The following is an 18,000-nucleotide window of genomic DNA, read 5'->3' as shown; positions in this document are numbered from 1 at the left end:
CATGCCTTAAGGACCTTGTGTCACTAAACTTTGATGTAATCTGGCTCAAGGTCTGTGTCTGAACTATGAGATTTTCCTGTTTTCCCTATTGTTCTCCTAATTCTACAAATTTGATATCCTTCTTTGACTATCTCAACCCCTGCCACTAGGCTGTGACATCCTCTCACAAGCCAAAATCTTCTACTTATGGGATTTCAGTCCACACCATAGGGAAAGGTTGAACTCCCATACCGATGGTAGGGGGATTGAATCCCTTGGGTTCTCCATTTTCAATGCTCTAGAGCAAATTATCACCCATCCCATCCATAATTCTGACTTTTGTAGCCACTCTCCTAATATTGCTGATCTGTTTTTCACCTTTAGTCCTTTATGCTTTAGCTACACAATTTTGTCCTCAACTGGTTCATCTGTCCACACTCTCATAAATGTATCTTTTAATGGCTGGAATAACTTATGAAAACTCGTTTCTGACTTTCCTTAGGTAAAGTATTCTCTCACTTGGTGATGCTTTTGTGTCTGCAAAATGCATGGCAGAGTTTATTGGTGCAGGATTGGAAACATTTATCATCTCTGCCTCCAAGCTGACCTTTACTTCCAACCGTTCCTCTTTTGAGTCCATTCAGGCAAGGGATCAGGCTTACTGGGCTTGGAAAACCATACTTTCATAAATGTATCTTTTAACAGCATCTCACCCTTCAGCAGCCCCTATTAAACATCTTTTGGCATCTCAGCAAAGCTGACTGAAATAACTTTGAAAACTCTTTTCTGACTTTCCTCACTTGGTGATGACTTTTGTCTTTGCAAAATACATGGCAGAAGTTATTGCTGCAGGAATGGAGACATTTATCCTCTCTGTCTCTTAGCTGACCTCTTCCAACCATTCCTGTTCTGAGCCCATTCAGGCAAGGGATCAGGCAAGTTGGGCTTGGAAAAACTCTCCTTCCCCCGACTTCCATTCAGCGTTTATCAGTGCCCATAATTGCTGCAAGTGTGTTATCCATGAGGCAGAGCAATCTATTATTCAAAGGGAGTATGATATCCTCTCCTCTTCATCGTAAGTCTTTCTGGTCTTTAGCTAAGGGCACAGCTAACAACTTCTGTTGCTCCACCTTTCCTCTATTTTTCCATTCTGATGGTACTGTAGCTGTCTCTCCCATAAACAAAGCAACTCTGGTTCTGTTTTCTCAAACATTCTTTCAACCCCTGATGCTCCTCTTACTAATCATATGCCCCTCTCTGTAATCTCTTTTCGAACTGTCTCAAAAGTGCTTCTCAGTGAACACAAGCAAGGCTTATGGTTCTGATGGCATCCATCCCTGTACACTGAAAGAGTGTGCCTCTGAACTTTTGCGCACTAGTGACTGTAAGGGGCGCAACAGCCAATCAGGGAGTGGTATTTTCAGGCAGCCCACAAGATGACCCACAGTGCTTGTATTTAAGGTCATGCTGTGTCGCTGGATGTCAGCTGCATGAACAAGACCCTGGGGGTCAAAACATTAAAGCAATGAAGTTCTCCAATTACTCCTCATGTTCTTCCTCCACCTACACAGGAACAGCGTCGCTACTTCCTACTTTAGTGAGGTAGTGCCAGGAAAACAGACAAAAAAGGCCATATTCATTCACACTGTCTCTAGCTGTCATGTGTAAGGCACCAAAACCACAGCTCCCTATCCACATCCAGGCCCCACAGACCTTTATATGGTTTATCCCAGACATTTCACATGTCCTGCTTCAGTCCATTGACAGCATGTCGACCTCGCTATACCAGATCGTTCCAATTCACACTGTTCCTTGCACACCTCTTACCTTCTAGTATGTTTAGGCCCTGATCGCTCAAAATCTTTTTTACTCCGTCCTTCCACCTCCAATGAGGTCTCCTGTTTCTCCTTGTTCCCTTCACCTCCAACACATTTATCCTCTTTGTCAATCTTTCCTCACCAATTCTCTCCAAATGTCCAAACCATTTCAACACACCCTCCTCTGCTCTGTCTCAACCACACTATATCCACACCTCTCTCTTACCCTTTCATTACTTAATCAAACCACTTCACACTGCATATTTCCCTCAAACATTTCATTTCCAACACATCCACCCTCCTCCGTACAATCTTATCTACAGCCCATGCCTCACAACCATGTAATATTGTTGGAACTACTATTCCTTCAAACACCCATTTTTTTCTCCGAGATAACGTTCTCTCCACATATTCTTCATCACTCCCAAAACCTCTGCCCCCTCCCCAACCCATGATTTGCTTCCACTTCCATGGCTCCATTTGCTGCAAAGTCCACTCCCAGATACCTAAAACATTTAACTTTCTCCAATTTTTCTCCATTCAAACTTACATCCCAATTAACTTGTCCCTCAACCTTACTGAACCTAATAACCTTGCCCTTACTCACATTTACACAACTTTCTTCTTTAACACACTTTTCTAAACTCAGTCACCAACTTCTGCAGTGTCTCACTCGAATCGGCCATGAGAGCTGTATCACTGGCGAACAACAACTGACTCACTTCCTAGGCCCTCTCATCCACAAGAGACTGCATACTCGCCCCTCTCTCCAAAACTCTTGCATTTACCTCCCTAACCACCTCATCCATGAACATCTTATAACCCTGCTGCAAACTGACATTCACTGATAACCAATCACTCTCCTTTATTCCTACTTACACACATGCCTTGCATCCTTGATAGAAACTTTTCACTGCTATATATTTGGGATGTAAGTTTGAATGGAGAAATATTGGAGGAAGTGAATTGCTTTAGATATCTGGGAGTGGACTTAGCAGCGAATGGAACCATTGAAGCAGAAGTGTCACAGGGTGAGGGAGGGGGCGAAGGTTCTGGGAGCAATGAAGAATGTGTGGAAGGAGAATGTTATCTCGGAGAGCAAAAATGGGTATGTTTGAAGGAATAGTAGTTCCAACAATATTATGTGATTTCAAGACGTGGGCTATAGATAAGGTTGTGTGGAGGAGGATGCGTGTGTTAGAAATGAAATGTCTGAGGACAATATGTCGTGTAAGGTGGTTTGATCGAGTAAGTATTACAGGGTAAGAGATGTGTGGAAATAAAGAGTGGTTGAGAGAGAGCAGAAGTGGGTGTGCTGAAATGGTTTGGACATATGGAGAGAATGAGAGGAAAGATTGACAAAGAGGATACATGTGTCAGAGGTGGAGGGAACAAGAAGAAGTAGGAGAGCAAATTGGTGGAAGGATGTAGTGAAAAAGATTTTGAGCGATTGAGGCCTGAACACACAGGAGGGTGAGAGGTATGCAAGGAACAGAGTGAATTGGAACGATTTTGTATTCCGGGGTGAACGTGCTGTCAATGGACTGAACCAGGGCATGTGAAACATCTTGGGTAAACCATGGAAATGTCTGTGGGGACTGGATGTGGATAGGGAGCTGTGGTTTTGGTGCATTACACATGACTGCTAGAGACTGAGTGTGAACGAATGTGGCCTTTTTTCTTTCCTGGCGCTACCTCACTGAAACACGGGGTAGCAATGCTGCTTCCTGTGAGGTGGGGTAGTGCTAGGAATGGATGAAGGCAAGCATATGTACATGTGTATATATGTATGTAATTGTATGTATATGTGTATATGTGCGTGTATGGGTGTTTATGTATATATGTATGTGTGTATGTGAGTGGATGGACCATTCTTCGTCTGTTTCCTGGCGCTACCTCGCTGACCGGGAAGCAGCGATCAAGTATTTATATATATATATATATATATATATATATATATATATATATATATATATTTTTTTTTTTTTTTTTTTCTTTCAAACTATTCGCCATTTCCCGCGTTAGCGAGGTAGCGTTAAGAACAGAGGACTGGGCCTTGGAGGGAATATCCTCACCTGGCCCCGTTCTCTGTTCCTTGTTTTGGAAAATTAAAAAAAAAAACGAGAGGGGAAGATTTCCAGCCCCCAGCTTCCTCCCCTTTTAGTCGCCTTCTACGGCACGCAGGGAATACGTGGGAAGTATTCTTTCTCCCCTATCCCCAGGGATATGATATATATATATATATATATATATATATATATATATATATATATATATATATATATATATATATATATATATATATATATAAACTGTTAGTGGCATGGCCTTGATTAGGGCCTCAGCTGCCCGTGCCATCTTACCTAACAAAAAAACCTTAATGCTACACGATCAAAAACAAACATTTAACAAAGCTCACCAAGACGGCGGGGATAATGGGACATAGTTCCCATGGCCCGGGCCTTTGGAATAGGTGAGGTGAAATCTAATCTCATAAGTAAATGAAATAGAACAATATGGAATAAAGGTTAGTTTTATAGAGATCGTCATTTGTTGCCGTCTTTCCTGTCACGTTCCATAACCTACCTCCCACATTCCTTGGTGTGTCATATGCCATCCTTCCGTACAATGTTTGTCAACTATTGGCGAAACTGCTTCAAAAGTAGAACACCAGTTGTCATGATATTTACATCACAAATCCACCGTCACCCTTTCAACTTCGGACAGATAAATAAAACTTGCACCCTCTTATTTATACTCTAAAGGTTCTGTACTTCCATTTCCAGTCAGTAAAACGGCGAGAAAGGTACCAGAACCACAATGACTAACTTCCATACACATTTATCAATTATTCATCCATTTCATGTGCAAGACGAAAATTGATAGCAGTCAACGTGATATATTTCTAAGAGAATATTGTACATTAAATTTGAGCGGGAAGGTTGCGCCGGCAATATGGGGGTATGAAGACAATAATAGCATGGGTGAGTGGTGAAACCAATGAACAACGTCGCTGCACCGTTTAGGTTGTGGTGGTCAGGGAGAGTGTTGTAGTCCTACGTAAGAGCGAGTACATGGTACCCCGTACGGCCCGCATCTGCTAGTAACTCTGCATGATGAACCATACACAACTCCAACCACATCAGGTATCACGTATGAAACGACGATACTAATGGTACTGGTAATGTCCTTTAGCCAACAAATTAATCGTAGCCTAGTTCTACAGACACATGACACGTCATCCTTGTCCTGGTGCTAGCAGGTCTAACTTGGGCTTCTGGTTTTGCTGCCGTTCTGTAGCGCGTTTATACTGTTTCCAGTGCAGTGGTAACGGTGCTGTTCTTTCCAATGGTGTTCGTACGACCGTGTGTTAAGGTTCATTTGGCCCAATAAGCTACATATATACCGTCCCACAGAGCAAGTTTTGTCAAGCGTTAATCAACACACTGTTAGCATAGCATACGATAGTTAACTAGCCACTTGATAACTAGACGGTTATAATGTCTAAACTTATGGAGGAAGAAACAAGGGAATCGATCAAATGCACACTGTTAAATAAGCATCAGTGTTTCATTATTGGATCCACTTCGACAAAATAGTTTATCTCAAGTTAATGCTGTCGAGCGGAGGGTGTCTTCATTGACGACTTGTAACTAATGAAATAAATAAAATTCTTTGACTAAGAGGGTAAAGATTATCATCAACATATCACAAAATAAAATTCTTCGATTCATTAGTTTATCAATGAGAATGCCAGTGACGGTTTTACAAGAACCGTGTTAGAAATGGTTTTTATATTCAAAGGGTGAATGTTACCGTCCGGATGAGTCACATTCTTCTCGCCTCAATGGGTACAGGACACAGCTCCCGACCACTCACTGTAGACATAAAAGTGGGAGTTTTGCCTGTCACTGAAGCAGGGAATGACCAATGCTTCCGTCCACTCTTTAAAAACTTGTTGCTGTAGATGCCAGAACATCCTTATTTTCCATCGATTCTTTGACAAATCCGAGTCGCTTCGATTGTAAGAAGAAAACAAGACCACGCTATTCACTCTCGCCCGTAAGCTTGTAACAGGAAGGTTGGTTTCCATGGTTACCTTGGACACAGTCCTAAAGGGCAAGTTCCAAGCTTGGATCTCAGTGTCCGAGCTGATTTCTAGGTGGTATCAAGGATTTTATTAGATTTTTTTTTTTTATAAATAGCTTTAATGATATATTGATTTGCATCAGTCTGCCAATAATTCATTGTCTATTTATGCACTCAGGAGGTTAGTGGTACTTTCCGATTAAGGAAGGTAACGCTACCCTCACAGAGAGGATGGTAGTTATTTCCTAGGATGGGTGTTGGCCATACCTTCCTCAGGTGGGTGGTAGCCATACCTTCCTAAAGTGAGTGGTAGCCATACTTTTCCTGGGTGGGTGGTAGTGGTACTTTATCAAGACAACTGGTTGCGGAACGCCTCATGGAAGGGTTGGTGTCTATGCTAACAGTGCAAGCCTCTGCAACTGAGCGCCAAAACAGAGTTTGCGGTAGTCACCTTACTCACAACTCTCATAAAAGGCCTCATCACGTCTAATCCCAAAGCAACTCCTGAACCGTTTTGAAGTAAGTAATGTTGCTGTCAACCGTATATCGAGTAGATTAATATCTCCAAAGATTTGCTGAGGAGAACTTTTGGACGATGCAAGAGGAGGAGCAGATCTTTAGTCGCTGCAGGTGACCGGCCTATGACTTGTGCATAACATTAAAGGCCTGTTTTTTTTTTTTTTTCACGGAGGTTTCAGGCACGGACTAAAGTCCACATCAATGCCTGGCCTTAACTGAAATAGAGAGAGGTTGATGAAAGGAAAAAAGAAGAGCCAAAGGAAAGTATTTACGAATTTTGGAGGAAGTTAAAAACCTGTGATTTAAATTGTGTTATGTTATAGTTGTTCGGAAAGACATGAGAGTGTAGAGAGTTCCAAAGCTTTGAAATGTACAGAAAGAAACAGTTATCAAAACCGCCCTCCCTTGAGTTGCTGACGGCCACACAGTAGCCAAGTGGCGCAGCAGCTTGGTGAGTACTTCGTGGTCATGCTAATGGAGGGGGTGCACAAAGCAGCCAGCTCTCGGGAGCAGAAACCGAAGTAATACCTTGACACCTACTGACCACGAAATGATACACCAGAAGTGTCCACTGCCATGTGCTGACATAGGAAGACTTCAGCAACTTGTTTGAAACACTGGTGATTGGAGGACCGTGATTATTATAAGAAACCATTCTCGTCTGTAGCAGCGAGGGTATAGCAAGTGCTGGAGATCTGGACGACACACAATAGGTCGCGTTCCGAGCGGGACGGTTATAACGTCCTCCTAGGGATGGATGTGGCCACTAAGTCGGTTCGGGAAAACTTATAACCGACGTACGGCTGGCAGGCTGGCAAACATTATGTATTCGTCCAGGGAATCCTAATGGTACCTTCCTGCACCATAGCCGTGCCTGCTCCCAATACTGTGAGGTTAGTTCTCATCCACACGAGGAATTTGGCGAGGAGCTGACCCCAGTCCCGAACCGAAGACTGAGGACCTGAGCTGACCTAGCGTAGGAGTGTGACATCAACCATCATACGTCGGGAATGGGAGGTGGGAGAATAACCTCCCGACAGTTTGAGAGAAGAAGGCTCAGGAGGTGTGGGTAAACATGACACGACTATCAGAGTTGCATGACCATTGTACAGTCAGCTGCATGGTAGTGGTAGGTGCACCTAACAGCAGAAATGACATAATAATGTATAGATTTTGCGGTAGATACATGTACAACGAAATGTAATCATAAAGATTTTTTTTTTATCCTTTGACAATGAGTTTACATTTATCTTGTGTGAACGGGGAAATATCAGAGACTTCACTTTACGATGCCATCGAAATTCAGTTATCTTAGCCAAGGATCCATGGTAAGTACATTTATCTATAGCGATAAAAATCACAGAAGGTAGATAGCTTAGGTACTGGAGCTACGGCGAATGACTGTGCAACATATCAGGAAGTAAAGCATCAAGACGAGTCAGTTTAGTTTGTTAAGGATATAAAGCCGAGCCAGCGTGGACGTTCCTGTCATCCTCACCGTTATCACTTTACTTACCGGATCATATAAGCTATGGCCAGGGCAAGACATTATAGGCTCTCTTAACGAACTTGAGCGTAAATACTTATAGAAATAAGATGAGCATGAGGCAAGTTATGTGTTACATGAGCAGCATTCTCTATAATGGGCTGTGGGCCGTCTGTAATCATCAGACACAAATGAATTACTTGACCAATGAAAACCGAACAAGACGCCAGGAGTGATACCTACCCTGTACATGCCACCCTGTGCAATTCTCTGTAGGCCTTAACCTCTCCATCTAAGTCTGAATCAGATCTTTGAGGCCGTGACCTTCTCTTTAAAGTAGGAAGGCGCAGTACACGTACCAAAATCTTATAAGTAGTGGTGCTTCCCATTGGAAAGTTGACCCCAGGATTTCCAGCGATGAGCTCTTCGAACGCAGTCCTTCGGCTCTCCCGGCAGCTCGAACTGGACCAAATCCGTCTCTCTCGAGGTCCCTCCGTTGAACTCCTGCAGCTTCCAGAGTACAGAGTCCTTCTTGTGTCTCCTGGTGTGGGCAGTTCTTGATAACTCCAACGGGCCTTCTGTTCGTGCCCAAGATCCTCATCGTCCCAAGATCTGCGTCACTGAGCCCAACGACTGGGCCCTGCAAACACGTGCTGCTGCAACTACTGTATCTTACTATCCACGTGATACAGTCGATGCTCATTCTGGTCCAACTACCCCCTTGCCCACCCTGCTGATCCAGCCACTGTACCCGCTCCCTCAAGCTGAACCAGTAACTCATGTCTTACAGCAGTTAGAAGTTTCTGTGGCCGTGCTGCTTGGTCCAGCCTACTTGTTCCTCACTCTAACCAGGATTGCTGCTCCGAGCTCTGTTGGTGCTGCCGTTGCTTGAGTCAGGATGTCACACATCTACTTCCGCAACTGCTTTAATGTCGCCCTCAGTAGGGCTAAGAAACAATCCTCTCCCTGAGCGGGTGGTAGTGACACTCTCCCTGGATTGGTTGTAGTGAAGAGTTAGAGTGGTAATTTTCTCCCTGGGAGGGAGGTACTGTTATTCTCTCTTGACGTGTGGTAGTGTTACTATGGGGATGGTAGTCATACTCTCCCTGGGTGGTTAGCGGCGGACAGTAGAGGCGGCAGCCATGATCTCCCTGGTAGTATTGGTACTCTCCCTTGACGTGTGGTAGCGTTATTTTCTCTGAGGGTGATAGTGGTACTCTCTCTGGTTGGGTTATCGCGGTAGTCTCCCTGGGCGCGTCATAGCGATAGTCTCCCTGGGTGGGTCATAGCGGCAGTCTCCCTGGGTGGGTCATAGCGGTAGTCTCCCTGGGTGGGTCATAGCGGTAGTCTCCCTGGGTGGGTTATAGCGGTAGTCTCCCTGGGTGGGTCATAGCAGTAGTCTCCATGACGGTGCCACAATAGCCACCAAATCTCCTCCCTCCCTCACATACCGCTCGCCCTTGGTCTTTGCACCTTTTTTAGCGCTCCTCGTGGAGGCGGGAGTCGTGGATACCAGGGGAGGAAAAAACCCTTCACTTCCATGCTTACCCACTGGCAACCCTTGCTGATCGCTTACGAGCCACCTGAGGAGGAGGGAAGACCTCCTGTAGGAGTAGGGTGACTTCGATATTCGCCTCTGCAGCACGTGCTGCCCCTCACCAGCGCCAGCCACGTCCCAGCTTCGTTTGTGATCACCGACATACTGGCAAACGCATATATATAAGTTTGAATGAGGAAAAACTAGAGGAAGTGAAGTGTTTTAGATATCTGGGAGTGGATTTGGCAGCGGATGGAACCATGGAAGCGGAAGTGAGTCACAGGGTGGGGGAGAGAGCAAAAGTTCTGGGAGCGTTGAAAAATGTGTGGAAGGCGAGAACGTTATCTGGGAAAGCAAAAATGGGTATGTTTGAAGGAATAGTGGTTCCAACAATGTTATATGGTTGCGAGGCGTGGGCTATAGATAGGGTTGTGCGGAGGAGGGTGGATGTGCTGGAAATGAGATGTTTGAGGACAAATGTGTGGTGTGAGGTGGTTTGATCGAGTAAGCAATGAAAGGGTAAGAGAGATGTGTGGTAATAAAAAGTGTGTGGTTGAGAGAGCAGAAGAGGATGTATTGAAATGGTTTGGTCACATGGAGAGAATGAGTGAGGAAAGATTGACAAAGAGGATATATGTGTCAGAGGTGGAGGGAACGAGGAGAAGTGGGAGACCAAATTGGAGGTGGAAGGATGGAGTGAAAAAGATTTTGAGTGATCGGAGCCTGATCATGTAGGAGGGTGAAAAGCGTGCAAGGAATAGAGTGAATTGGAACGATGTGGTATACCGGGGTCGACGTGCTGTCAATGGACTGAACCAGGGCATGTGAAGCGTCTGGGGTAAACCATGGAAAGTTTTGTGGGGCTTGGATGTGGAAAGGGAGCTGTGGTTTCGGTGCATTATACATGACAGCTAGAGACTGAGTGTGAACGAATGTGTATGCTTGTTTCCGAGCTCGAGGGCGGTTGAGGGTAAAAGGCAGTTAAGTCCACGTCTGCCTAAAACTAGGGGCCGGTCGTGAGTGTCGTGGTGTTGGAGGGAAGGAGGACGACAGGCCAACAGGGGTGGTGTTGGAGGGCAAGACATGAGGCGTGCACGTACTCGGGAAGGACAGACAACAACAGATGATTTGATGAACCATAACGAAGTTATCTGCTGGAGGTCTATAATTGTAACCTAAACTAACAAACCGTCTGGACGGATAAGGTGTGCTAAAGGAATAGATTCCTCCCCATCTACTACTCCCTCCAACATAGCCGGCAGGGAGGGAAGGGGGAACAAGCAGGTGTGCTGGAGGTGGTTTGACAACATCATGTAGGACAGAGAGTATACTGCCACTGAAATTCTATAAGGGAAAGGAAAATGGAAAAATATTCATGTCTATTTTCTCATCCATCATCTGGATGCTTAGGGGAGGATGTGTTTTATTCTTTAATCACCAAATGGAAACGCAAGTTGAACCAGAAAATCCAGCATTCGTGAGGAAATACAGTATGTCTTCCTCCGCAATATCACTCACCATCATACTCAGTAGAGAGAGAGAGAGAGAGAGAGAGAGAGAGAGAGAGAGAGAGAGAGAGAGAGAGAGAGAGAGAGAGAGAGAGAGAGAGAGCACCAAGATTACATTAATTACACCCCAAGGAAAGGATCTTCACTATGTCCTCATCTTGACTACACCATTGATACCACTGGTCTGTAACCTAAACCCTCAAAGGCCCCGATTGAGTGAAAATGCGTTTAGCCTGACCCTTCCGGGTCGGGTCATACACATATCCACTGAACCAGGGTTAAGCTGTTGATTGTTGGAAAGAAGATGAAAGAAGAAAATTGATAATAATACAAATTGAGCAATCACGATGATTTCTTCTTACGGATGGAAGGAAATACTTGTTCAATAAGTATTATCATTCTTGAAGTTAATGAACAGTTGATGTAATAATTTGTCTCGCTAGGAATGAAACATATCGAGTCTTCGCCCGGAAATCTGGTGGTGGTTCATTCCAGCGGTCCATAACTCTGTTGCTAAAACATTTGCCAGCGTTTGTATCACATCTCGTTCACTTCGACTTCACATCGTTATTTCTGGTCAATATATCTTTATCCAAAGCCAAGAAGTTGTCGTTATGTCGAAATCTTTGATTTGAGTTTTACTGGATATGCACAGAGTCAGCGCTTTTTTTCTAAAGATAATTTCAGATCTGCGAGTCTTATTTTTATTCAGTTTACGTCAAAGCGAGGGAACTGGTGTTAATCAGGTGGTGGTGCTGGAGGAAGGTGTGTGTGTGTGGGGGGGTGACAGAGGCATGCAGGTAGTGGCGTTGGAGGGAAGGTAGGTAGGGAGGGGTGCAAGTGGTGGTGTTGGAGGAAAGGGTGCAGGTAATGATGTCGTGTTGGAGGGAGGGAAGGAAGTTAGGGAGAGACACAAGTGGTGGTGCGAGAGAGAAAGGGGAAGGGTGGGTGTTAGGGAGGGTTGCAGGTAGTGGCGTCAGTGGGGCAGGTGAGCGGCCGGTGGCATCATGAGGCAGTGCTGGTCATAGCGGCCGCCTCACCATGGGAGAAAAACTGGTCGAGGTCTCCCGCCTGACCTTTAGGGTAGGCGGGGCCCGATGGTCCCTCCCCGGGTCACTCACACTCAGGTGCTCCTCCCCCCTGCTGTACACGGCCGCCGGCGCCAGCAGGAAGGAAAGGCACGACAAGATAACGAGAAAAGTTAATGAAATACACAAAATATACCGAGGGGAGAGGACACGGTCGAGGAAAGCAATGCTACCAGTTGTATCATGATAAAGTACAAGGTGTTGGGACCTGGGACATGTTCCTTTCTGTACTGGGAAACCATCAGTACGTCTCGACGACTGAAGTAAAACAGCTGCCTGCGTCAGTAAGGCCCGGTGGCAATGGGGGTATGTAAGGGGCCGTCTTTACACTTGATGCAGCTCTCCTGCCTCATACCACCGAGCTTTGCAAGCCATACTATGTATACATACACCTGCTCTATGGTCAACCTCATGGCTTCTATATACTTCCTCATACCTCTGCTTTACCGTCCCGTTTTTACTACTGTTGTTCTCGGCCTAAAACCTAGTCATGAACCATCAGGTCTCCTGTTGCCTGTCCCGTGCCATGTATATACTATATCTCGCATCACATTTGTTGTCACAGTGTAGCATCGTCCTACCACTTGGTAAGATGCAGTGGATTAGTGGATGACACAAGCTGGACAGACCTGTGGCCCGAGACGTAATTATGATACACAGTGGGTGGGGTTATCTTGATATACAGTGAGTATATTTGAAAATGTCTCACTGTATGTTCTTATTTGAGCACCGTAAATAGTAAACTATTGCACTTGGCTTAATCCTACATGGGAGTTGCTATTGACGAGGACATGTCCCTTATGAGTTCAACAAGTTAATCTCTATAAGTAACCTACAGCTATACTCATAATACATCCAACGGATGATTTTACGTACTAATTCCTTACATTATTCTTACAATATGAGACTTTGTTCCTTACTAGCTACACAATCTTACAAGACTACCCATAACTGGTCCTGAGTGCTTGACTGTGTACTCTGTGTACTGAGTACTTGGCTGTGTCTGTGTACTGAGTACTTGGCTGTAGGTCATCAGACACTTAACACATGTCTATTTTCCTCAGTTTATCTTTCGTAGCTCAACAGAATTCACACCGTATGTCGCCTTCTTGCATTCATTCTCTTTCATTGTAATATAACATCATCTCCTTCCCTCTGTTCAGGTACATCACTTGGCCTTCCTTGGGCAGCGGGCGTGACGTCCCGGGGTCTCCACCACCGCCCACACAGAAGGACCCTGGGAGGAGGAGATGGTTGGGGCGGGGAAGATGTTAAGATTTTTCTCCACAGATATTAAATCTGGGACTTGATGATCGGCCGGGGTGGAGCAGTGAGCGGGAAGTCGGTTGGCACACACCACGGGGCGACGTGAGGGTCGTGGGATCTGAGGGTCTCCCAGTCAAGGTATCTGACGACCTCCCTCCTCCCCGTCCGTCCAGTCGTGGTGTATAATGCACTGTGTCATCAGCCTCATGTTATGTATTAACCATAGGAATGTATTTCGTGGAACATTATAAGCTATGAAACACAGGAAACTCATGTAATTTAAGAAAAGATCCCGTTAAGAAAACCAGATGCGTACATGCAACGAGTAATGTTCGCGGGACCTCACAACTTTCAGGTCACATATCATTATCAAGTATTTCCACGGAGGATCTACATAAAGGACTTCAGAAAACACAGCCTCGAAGCTGCAGAAGCCCCATGATGAAAGGGCTTCTGAGATTACTTTTAAAATAGTTCACCATCCAGGGAGCTGTGATCCTCCGGCAGCTGATCATCTAACTCTGTGCCGGTGTCCTCGGTAGATTTATTGTGCTCCCATGCTCATCCTTTGAACGGTAGCGCGAAAGGATTACAGGGGTCACAAAGGGTGATGACCGGCGTTAATCCCTCCTTCAGGAGATTCAGCTCGTACCTAAGAACGTTCAGTAGCTTATCCATTACCATGGCGGCGGTGGGCAAGCACACCTGAACCTCGACTATCCATCAACCTCCTGGTCACACGGCTGCGTCTCACGTGGGGTCGTACCTGGAATATCTTCGTTGAGGAGGTTATGATGAGGCTGACGAGGCCAGGACGGCGGCTGGTGGAGGAGGAGGGCTTAGTATCCCGCTCCAGTTTTGGATGAGTCGTGGAGCGTCTCTGGACTTGGTTATGTTCCGCCCCACACTCTTCGTGCCTGGAGGGACCACCCTCCGCTCACGCCACCTGGTCATCAGTATGATGTACGTATATAGAGGGTGGTTGGTGGTGGTGGTGGTGGGGTTTGCAACGCATGCTGCGGCCTACAGTTCTGGATTGAATCAAACGGTTCAACGTGTTTTAGTCCGATTCTTCTTTTTTCAGGTCTTGCACGGTCCTCCCTGGGTCTCGTAATCAGATGTGTATACGAGTTATGTGGGGCCGCTACGCCACTATCTCTTATCGTAGTTGATGATACTGCAGATGCATTCATCTCTCAGAAAAAAAAGAATACGGGAAACGAAAGAAGAATTTGCTGGCTAAATCTGCAGGGTTGGCTGGCTCACCGAACACTTGACATTTGTTATTATGGCCTCTACACCAACATTAAATCTGGTGAGCTGCGCCACCTTGTCTGTTTATCGGCTGGTTCAGGTCTGTGGACGAATGTTATAATTCAAAAAATAATATGACGTGGTGATGGTGGCGTGTATATACTACACACTTGTATAGCGAGGGACAAACAGTGTGTTTCCACTGTCTACTATATTTTTATTTTCAGGAATTACAAGAACGTACATTGACTGGCCTGATCGATGCTATAGTTGGAGGCTTGCCCTAGGCTGGCATTACCCAAACATCCTCTTCACTGAGTAACGAAAGGTTCTCACTCTGATTCTATGAGGATAAGAGATAAGAATGACTGATTCTCATCACCGTTATCAAGCTTCAGGGTTGATGAACACCGATCAGCAAGACGGATGGTACAGATACTCGCATTCTCTCACTGTTTTTTTGTTGTTAATTCGGGGAATGTGAACCTGACCCTTCATCCCGTTCACCTGATGCTACATACTGACACGCACAGGAAGAGAGAACATCCCAACTACTTAGATCCTTTGAACGTCGTCCTGGACAAAGGTGGGCTACAGACAACAGTCTTATTTGGGACCTCATGAGGACTTCCTGACTCGTAAATAGAACGCTAAAGAAAACGCAAACTTACAAGAACTCGATCACCATAGAATCCTTAACAATGTCTTCAAAGTTCGCTAGACTAGGAGGTCAGGAGGTGTCATGTCACATGTCGTCATATCACATGACAACAGCACCTCACGTCTGCTGGACCGTTGGAAACCAATCACTTTCAGTGATCTTCAGTGTAGGTTGTGGATCGGCGAGGATCACCTCACATCCTGGGAAACTATCCGTTAAGGTTCATTGATCATGTTTACCATTGGTGAGACAGCGGGAGCTGTTGGGGTGTGGCCAGATCAGTCTGAAATATCCCCTCTTATATCATAATCTCGGGCACATAATGAGCGGTGACTTATGGTGAATTCGGAGGAGATATGTTGGTGTCTTGCGCGTCATTTGCACAATGGGTGAGCAGCGGATGGTATATAGGAGGTTAAGGACAGTGATACACGATTGATTTATTTTCTTAAGTTAACGCACTGATGAACGTCATCCAGGATGTGAGAATACAGATCCTAGTTGTTGTTCCTTTTTTGTTGAGAGTAACTACACCAGTTAAAGTCCTTCAAGTTAAGGATTTAGCGACAATAGAAAGACAATGATAAAACAGGATGGTGGGATCCACAGCAGCTCTGTTAGAGACTCTGGTTTTGTCTGCTGTCTCCCTCGTGATGTATCCAGACAACTTTCCACGAGGAATCTTGAAACCATCTTGAACCTGGGCGTAAGGAATACTCCAGGAGCTCGAGGCGTCAAGAAACGCACCGTGGTTGGGCTGACCGAAGGGTTCATTTTGTCGTTCATCTATGGCCTCAAACTGACATAGACTTCGACATTCATCTCCGAATGATGTTCTTCTTGCCCATGCTTCTGGCTCCCAGTCTGACAGAAGACGCTACCGGGGTTCACTAAGTGGGGCCATGATTGTAAGACGGATCTCTCAAACTGTGACCCGATTCTCACCTGACCTCAGCCCCGTGAAATCCAAACATTGTTTCATTCAATCATCAGTTTCATTTGAGTGTTTGAACTTGCTCATGAAGTTACCCTAGCATAATATTCTTTAGAACCATTTTGGAAAGTTCTCCTGTACAGAAGGTAAACTGCGAGGTACATCCAGGTACAGTGGGGGACGCGGGTGGCACGTGGTACCTCTGCACCAACCCCACTGCACCGTACTGGTGACACGGTCCTTCAAGTATCGGTTTGTCGTGGGGTCGCTCAGAAGTCCCACTCGAGGTAAGGAGCACTCGAGGTAAGGAGTACCCGCCGCTATGAGAACAGCTTTCTCCTTATCTGTGACAAGACCTCAGGGAGGCCCGCTCTACCAGCTACGGCTGCAGGTCGTGGTAGTACTCCACGTCTAACAGAGGGTGCGTCCTTGTCCCGTCCCAACAGGTGCATTAGTTATGGCGAGGTTGGTGAGCTGCAGTGAACCAGCGTCAAGGTAGACTGGTTGGTGTGGTTGCTTGGGTCATTTGAAAGTACAGTGTCTTACTATCCACAAGTTTTTGCCCTAATGATTCAAGCTGCCTGTGGTTCACTGGGTGTAGGAGGTGAATTAAGACCACCTCCTGAGATGAATCTACAGCAACTGTCAGAGCGACCAAGAAGACTGGACTGCGACCAAGCAAGAGACGTGGTCATACTTGGGCCGCTATCGTCACCTCCATTCTGCAAGGCAACGTGAAACTGCCGGTCGTGCACAGTCTCATGTTAATGTACTATTAATGAGGACTTCTATTTTTTCAAACATCTCACAGTCTAGTGCCAATGAAGCAGCAGTTCTGAGATGTAGCCGTTCATATAACTGCATAAACAGAGGCACACATAACGAGGGATTTGGAGCACACATTATCCAGTGGAACACTGGGAGGTTATGGTGCACCTCCGACCATTGAATTTGATGTCAGCTTCCCTGTCTGTACCTTGCAGTGTTTCCCTCCTTACCTCATCTGGGTTCGAGACAATGAATTTTCTAAGGAAGCTTGATGACATTGTCTCAAACTCTTCTGAGGATACGATGTTCGTTATCCAAGCGAGATGTAGCCAACAGCAGAACATAGGAAATTATAGCGAAATTTAAGGCTTCCATTTGCAAGGTCAGAGGCAGTCGTGGGGAGTAAGTTACATCGGGATTGCTGCCCAGATATTATGTACATTCTGGCAGCCTCAGTAGAATGCTGGGATAATGATCAGCAGCGTTGAGGCTGATCATTCGTGACATGGATGGCCTCCATCTGATTGGAGTTGGGAGAGTCCGCCTTGGTAACGTTAGCCGGTGGTGTTAGGCTTTTTGTGCGATAGAAGTAAACTATGTGGATACCCAGACTATGGAAGATCCAACACAAGGACTGGAAGACATGGAATATGACAGGATAGAGAAAACAAAAGTTACTGACCAAGTGCAATCACGAACGAGGAAGGCTGGGAACATGGCAGACTAGGGCAGTTGGTAGTCACTTCCCAATTACTATGGATGACATCACAGGTAATGTACAGGAAACATGGCAGTGAGGGAATATGGTGGGAAATCTGTTTGCGCATGTTGGGAGAAAGCAGAATGGGGCGGCCTGAGGTCACTTTCCTGGTAAAAGCAGGTAGGGAACATAGCAGGATAGGTCAAATCGAGGTCACGGAGCAAGTGTGGGTAGCGAGGGGCTTCCCATACCCACTGTTCAACACACACACAAACCAGCAGAGATTCAAGCACAGATCAGTAACAATAATCTTGTGTACTGGGTCCTGGCAACTGACTCCCAAGCCTCTCATACATCGCAAAGCAACATCAGCTTCATGGACACAAATACCTGG

Source organism: Panulirus ornatus, chromosome 9 (assembly GCF_036320965.1).
Source record: "Panulirus ornatus isolate Po-2019 chromosome 9, ASM3632096v1, whole genome shotgun sequence".
Lineage (NCBI taxonomy): Eukaryota > Metazoa > Arthropoda > Malacostraca > Decapoda > Palinuridae > Panulirus > Panulirus ornatus.
The sequence above is the reverse complement of the archived record's forward strand: the minus strand, read 5'-3'. Positions refer to the sequence as shown.